Below are 7,706 nucleotides of genomic sequence, written 5' to 3' on the forward strand. Positions count from 1 at the left end.
AGAAGGCAGTGGATTCACTAGATGGAAGAAGCTAGAACCCTAATTGCTGTGGCAGGACAGAAACCCAACCCACCACCCAGAGAGGCTGTGACAGATGTGAGAAATACATCTTTTATTCTGTTTATTTCTCAGTTAATCTACTGAGCTTCTGAGTTGTTTGTATAACAGTCATTGCAAATTATCTTAATTCAAACATATACTCGCCAAAGTTTAAAAAACAAAAAGGACTCTAAATAAAATAAAGCTATGTTAGATTTTTTAGGGGGGCTCAAGAATTCCAAATTTAACCAGTGATTTTTTTAACCCTCTTGAAATTCTGTGAACTCAAGACAATAATAACAACAGCAGCCACAATGATAATAACTAACTCACTGTAAGTGTTAAGTTCAATGAGTTTTGATAATTATATAGTCATATAACCACAATCAAGATCTCGAACATTTCCATCACCCCGAAAAGAGTTTCCTTGTGCTCCTCAAGACCTAGGTCTCAGGCAATCATATTCCTGCTACACTGGAGTTTTGCCTTGCGTTGAGTTTCATACATATGGAATCACATAGGATTAAGGTTTTTTAAGTTTTCTAAAAACTTTAAAAAGCGTAACTTATTGTATAGGTACCATTTTTACAAATCATTCCATTTTCTGCACTTTTTATATTACCAACTTTAATTTTAGGCATATTATGGTATGTCAACACCAAACCACGTAGGACCTATTTTGTTCGATGCTATTTAAAAAATAAAAGTTCTATGGGATTCTAAGTTTTAAAATATTTCTCTCAAGGCTAACATTACACATACATGGAATTTGTTCATTAATTTATTTGATACTCATCCCAATAAACAGCCACTGAAAATGGCTGACTTTCAACCTTTTGTGACTTCTGCTTAGCATAATGTTTTTGAGATTCTTCCATGTTGCTACATTTGTTAACAATTCAATCTCTTTAATTGCTATGTTCTTCTTCTTTTCAGTAATGAAATCCCTAAATTCTAGTTGGGTACCTGGCTACCCAGTTAGAGATTATATTCCCAGTATAGCTGTGGTACAAAATTCATTCCAATGAGATGTGGGCAGAAATGATATACCCAATTTCCAGGTCACTCTCTTATTGCCAGGTTGCTGGCCCTAGGGATTGCTATAATGAGAAGAGACATGTATCTATTAGGTCGGTGCAAAAGTAATTGCCATTTAAAAGTAAGGGCAAAAACCGCAATTACTTTTGCACCAACCTAATATCTTATTTAAGCCATTGTATTTTGAATCCCTGCAAATTAGTTAGCTCAATGAGTGCACTCTCCATGGAGCAGAGCTATATTTTATTCATCTTTGTAACCTCACCATGACTTAGCTCAGTAGTTTATAGTGAATAAAGATTTCAGTGGCTGTTTATTGGGATGAATATCAAATAAATTAATGAACAAATCCTATATATGTGTAATGTTAGCCCTGAGAGAAATAATTTAAAACTTAGAATCCCTGCTCATCATCACTCGCCATCAGAGAAATGCAAATCAAAACCACAATGAGATACCATCTCACACCAGTTAGAACGGCAATCATTAAAAATCAGGAAACAACAGGTGTTGGAGAGGATGTGGAGAAATAGGAACACTTTTACACTGTTGGTGGGATTGTAAACTAGTTCAACCATTATGGAAAACAGTATGGCAATTCCTCAAGGATCTAGAACTAGATGTACCATATGACCCAGCCATCCCACTACTGGGTATATACCCAAAGGATTATAAATTATTCTACTACAAAGACACATGCACACGTATGTTTATTGCAGCACTATTCACAATAGCAAAGACTTGGAATCAACCCAAATGTCCATCTGTGACAGACTGGATTAAGAAAATGTGGCACATATACACCATGGAATACTATGCAGCCATAAAAAAGGATGAGTTTGCGTCCTTTGTAGGGACATGGATGCAGCTGGAAACCATCATTCTTAGCAAACTATCACAAGAACAGAAAACCAAACACCGCATGTTCTCACTCATAGGTGGGAACTGAACAATGAGATCACTTGGACTCGGGAAGGGGAACATCACACACTGGGGCTTATCATGGGGAGGGGGGAGGGGGGAAGGATTGCATTGGGGAGTTATACATGATATAAATGATGAATTGATGGGTGCTGACGAGTTGATGGGTGCAGCACACCAACATGGCACAAGTATACATATGTAACAAACCTGCACGTTATGCACATGTACCCTAGAAATTAAAGTATAATAAAAATAAATAAATAAATAAAAACTTAGAATCCCATAGAACTTTTATTTATTTATTTATTTACTTATTTATTTATTTAAAAAGACATTGACTCAGCGTCATGATCAGACTATTACATTTAGCAATCAACAGCATGGGTGCAAAAAAAAAAAAAATCTACATTAAAACCCTTTGTTGGAACTGCTTTACACTTTCCACAGAACAGAAACTAAAATAACCTGTTATACAATTAGTCACAAATACAGTCCTCGAGTTTTTTACCCATACACATGAGTATTTGTCTAAAACATGTCTTCTTTGTAGCAGCTAGGCCCTGCCACCACTGTGCTTGGCTGAGTTCACAAATCTGTTGTAACCTGTAGCTTCCCTGTCACTTCTCTGGGTCTCCTCTCCTGCTTTGTTTCCTAATTAAAATCTTCTGCCACTGCCATAGCTACTGCTGCTGCTGGAACCGCCATAGCCACCTTGGTTTCATGGTCTTGCAAAGTATTGGCCTCCACCGCCATAGGGGCCAGAGCTTCTGCCTCCAAAATTTCCTCCCTTCATGGGTCCAAAATTTGAAGACTGACTGTTGTAATTGCCAAAATCATTGTACCTTTCACCACCTCCAAAACTGCTTCCATCATTACCAAATCCATTATAGCCATCCCCAATGCCACCATATCCACCATCACCACGGCTGCCACCAAAGCCACCATGACCACTAAAGTTTCCTCCATGACCGAAGTTGTCATTCCCACCGAAACCACCTCCATGACCACCACCAAAGTTTCCAGAACCACTTCGACCTCTCTGGCTGGATGAAGCACTCGCCATCTCTTGCTTTGACAGGACTTTCCTAACTTCACAGTTGTGGCCATTCACAGGATGGTATTTCCGAATGACAATCTCATCCACGGAGTCATGGTCGTCAAAGGTTACAAAGGCAAAGCCCCTTTTCTTGCCACTGCCTCGGTCAGTCATGATTTCAATCACTTCAATTTTTCCACACTGTTCAAAATTATCTCTTAGGTGATATTCTTCAGTGTCTTCTTTAATGCCACCAACAAATATCTTTTTCACAGCTAAGTGGGCACCTGGTCTTGGAGAATCTCCTCTTGAGACAGCTCTCTTTGTCTCCACAGCTCTTCCATCCACCTTGTGTGGCCTTGCATTCATAGCTGCATCCATCTCCTCCACAGTGGCATATGTGACAAACCCAAAACCCCTGGAACGCTTGGTGTTTGGATCTCTCATTACCACACAGTCCGTGAGTGTTCCCCATTACTCAAAATGGCTCCTCAGACTCTCATCGGTTGTTTCAAAGCTCAACCCTCCAATGAAGAGCTTCCTCAGCTGTCCAGGCTCTTTAGGAGACTCTGACTTAGACATGACGGCAGGGAGAAGACAGACTTTAACGATGCTTCTTCGGCGACATCCACGGGCAGAAAGCAGAACTTTTATTTTTCAAATAGCATCGAAGGAAAGAGGTCCTACTTGGTTTGATGTTGACATACTATAATATGCCTAAAATTAAAGTTGGTAATGTAAAAAGTGCAGAAAATTGAATGATTTGTAAAAATGGTACCTACATAATACGTAATGCTTTTTTAAGGTTTTTTTTTTTTTTTTTTTTTTTTTTTTTTTTTTTTTTTTTTTTTGAGACGGAGTCTTGCTCTGTCGCCCAGGCTGGAGTGCAGTGGCCGGATCTCAGCTCACTGCAAGCTCTGCCTCCTGGGTTCACGCCATTCTCCTGCCTCAGCCTCCCGAGTAGCTGGGACTACAGGCGCCGGCCACCTCGCCTGGCTAGTTTTTTTTTTTGTATTTTTTAATAGAGACGGGGTTTCACTGTGTTAGCCAGGATGGTCTCGATCTCCTGATCTCGTGATCCGCCCGTCTCGGCCTCCCAAAGTGCTGGGATTACAGGCTTGAGCCACCGCGCCCAGCCGCTTTTTTAAGTTTTTAACCATTATAGAATCATAAAACAATCAAGGATGAATTATAGATTAACTATTTAATTTGATATTCAAATTTATACTTTCATTCTTTCAAAAAGGAAACTTATCAACTTCCAAAACAGCTAAAACAAACCTATAACAATTAACTGGAAATATGTGTTTCATAAAAAGTAAGCAATACTAAACAAAGAGTACAGCTTGATCCTCCTTTGAAAGAAGCCCGATTTCTCGCTGACAAACCTGCTCAAAACAATTTGTAAATCTATCCTGCATCCCTTGGAAAAATTAGCTGTGTGAAAAAATATAATTATTTTAAAAATGTTATTTAACTCATCATCTGGTTGCTGCAATTAACTTAGAGACCTAGGTCAATCTTTTTACAGCAGAAAAATCAACAGAACTTCATGTAGTCTCACAAATATGATTTTTAAGAAGTTGTGTGGCTGCGCATGGCTAGCCTACTTCTACTTTGATGTCATTCTTTCTGCTATCGAAGGTTCAGTGAAAAGTTTTCTGTTTTGAAAGTCCAAAGAAATATAGTATAGAGTCTAGATGTAAGTATATAAACTTTGAGTTTTAGGGCTTACATTGTGATACAGCATCATTGCCTTTGCTTGTTGGTTTGTTTAACAGAGACAGGGACTTGCTTCGTCATGCAGGCTAGAGTGCAATGGTGCAATCACAGGCTACTGGAGCCTCAATCTCCTGGGGTCAAGCAATCCTCCTGCCTTAGCCTCCCAAGTAGCTGGGACTGCAGGCCCATGCAACTACACTGGAATAATTTTTTTAAAATTTATTTTGTAGAGACAGGGGTCTCGTTATGTTGCCCAGACTGGTTTTGAACTCCTGGCCTCAAGCAATCCTCCTTCCTTGGCCTCCCAAAGTGCTGAAACTACAGGTGTGAGCCACCGTGCCTGGCCCATTGTCTTGTGTATACCAATGGAGTTAAACAATTGCCAGCCCATCTATAGGAAACTCCTACAAAGAGTTCTCAGCAGGTCCCGCTCCACTCAGCAATAAGGGTACAGTTATTTCCTGAAGTCAAACTCGATCAACTATAATTGTGTATTCTTACCACTAATTTACTTACATTCTAACTCTAAAAAATAATTTTTTATCTCAGCAAATAAGTTTCCTTCACCAATGGGTATTGTTTTCAATATAATAACTAATTAGCATTCTTTTAGTTTAATAAACTATGAATGGGATGCCCGCATTGCACTTACATTGATATTTTAAACTGCTTACCACTTAGGATAATGAAAAATCACTCCAGCCATTTACATAGCTGGCATGTAAATTTAAAGTAGCTATCCATCACAAAAATATTATACGAAATTATGAAAATGGCATTTCATTGTACTTAAAATAGTCGTTCTAGCGTAAATTTTAGGTACAGTGAGTTAAATACATTCCCCAAACAATTTCTCCTAAAAAGCCTTTACATACTGTTATTTGCAGAAGAATTTCAACAAATAACAATTATTTTCCCTACAATAAAAACTAGAATGGTAATTTGACATTTAGAATTGAAAATGGAAAGTTCTTTTTATCCCTCCTTGCCTACCTTTGGGATTGCATTTTTCTTAGTATTTTATTTTCCTGTGAGGGACTCAGCCAGTTTTCCTGACTTTGGGTCACAGGGACTTGGAAAACAATTGTGTAATTTAATAAATCACAGTAGGAAAGGATTTGCCAGAGAATCTGTCTTGATTTGCCTTTGATTCTACTGCCCCTTGGATGGGGAAGAGGAAGAGGTGTAAAGGTTGGAAAGAATGGGAATAAAGAAGATATGCCGGGAAGGGAGGTGTGAAGTCAAGGTGAAAACATCCATCTTCCCTGTCCTCCAAGCCAGGGCTACTCTGGAGCTGGCTGAGAGGGACAGATCGTCCCGGGGGCAGGACACACCACCTGGAACTGACAAAAGGGATTCAGACCAATGATAGGTGGCTCTTGGCTCTCATACTCTTGCCTGTATATCTTTGTAGAATCAGATGCTTTCTTGGATTGGCCAGATTAACTCCAGGCCCAAAAAGCAAAAGAATCCTAGAACAGAGACAGAGGCTGTGAGAAGCGAAAGGCACTGTGGAGGTTGCTGCCCTAACTTTTGGAAGCCCGAACATTCACATGACTTGCTTGGATCTCATAGAGCCAGCGGCTGAGCTGTGGGTCCAAGTGTCAGGACGCCTCGCCCATATCTCTGTGTGCAACAGGATGTGCATGATGTGGTCCCAATCCTCAGGTCCAGTGCTACTTCTCTATTCATGCCGAGAGCAGCCGGCTGGGGAGGTGAGAAGGACACATAATCATGGCATTTTTTGCTCCCTGGCTCTGGGCTTCTTAGGAAGGTTGTTGTGGACTTTGTTTTGTTTTGCTTTTATTGAAACGGACTCTCACTCTGTCGCCCGGCTGGAGTACAATGGCACGATCTCAGCTCACTGCAACCTCCCGGGTTCAAGCGATTCTCCTGCCTCAGCCTCCCAAGTAGGTGGGATTACAGGCAGGCGCCACCATACCTGGATAATTTTTGTATTTTTGGTAGAGATGGGGTTTCACCATGTTGCCCAGGCTGGTCTCAAACTCCTGACCTCAAGTGATCCACCAGCCTCTGCCTCTGAAAGTGCTGGGTTGACAAAAGTAAGCCACCATGCTGGGCCCGTTCTGGACCTTTGAGCATTCATCTCTCCCTCCCCAAGTCTCCTACCTCCTTCCCTCTTTATAGTTCCTCCCCTAGGCCAGCAAGTGGGTGGGACAGAGAAATCTTCAGGCCCATGAAAAGATGATGTGTAGAGATTACAGCCACCAAATGGCTTCAGAATTATTCACTGAGGTGTGTTATAATCAATGTTACAACGAAATAAATCAACCAATCCAGGGGGATTTTGTTCAGAATGTTCTTGCAGTTGGAAGGGTAAAATCTCACAGCACCACTACAGCAGGTCCTCATAAATGGGGCACTCCAAGGGCCCTTTATTTATTTATTTCTTGTTTTCACAGCTCCTACTGTAGTAGTGCTGCCTTGCTGAGGCCTGCCCACATTTATCAGCTTGCAAATTCTTTGAAATGGGTATCTTTTCTTATGAATAAACATACATAGTAACCAGTCATATTAAAAATGAGATTATTGGCCAGGTACAGTGGCTCCCACCTGTAATCTCAGTGTTTTGGGAGGCCTAGATGAGAGACTGGAGACTGGGAGTTCAAGATCAGGCTGGGCAACAAAGCATGACCTCCTGTCTCTATAAAAAGTTAGAAAAAATTAGCCAGGCATGGTGGCACACACCTGTAATACCAGTTACTTGGGAGGCTGAGGCAAGGAGGATTGTTTGAGCCCAGGAGTTTGAAGCTGCAGTGAGCCATGATTACACCACTGCACTCCAGCTTGGGCTACAGAATGAGACCCCGTCTCAATATCTATCTATCTAATCTATATTTATACTTCCATATATATATGGAAGTGTATATATATATAAAAGTATATGTGGAAGTATATTGAAATATATGTGGAAGTTTATATATTT

At 40.4% G+C, this 7,706-nt stretch overlaps 1 pseudogene across 1 annotated transcript; it reads right to left on the reverse strand.

Moving 5' to 3' along the window:
* Positions 1-2,373: 2,373 nt before the first annotated feature.
* On the reverse strand, positions 2,374-3,766 carry LOC104657269 (annotated as a pseudogene). Its single transcript, XR_747263.2, has one exon. The product of XR_747263.2 is annotated as a heterogeneous nuclear ribonucleoprotein A1-like (transcript).
* Between the last annotated feature and the right edge of the window lie 3,940 nt (positions 3,767-7,706).

This window comes from Rhinopithecus roxellana, chromosome 11, assembly GCF_007565055.1.
Source record: "Rhinopithecus roxellana isolate Shanxi Qingling chromosome 11, ASM756505v1, whole genome shotgun sequence".
NCBI lineage: Eukaryota > Metazoa > Chordata > Mammalia > Primates > Cercopithecidae > Rhinopithecus > Rhinopithecus roxellana.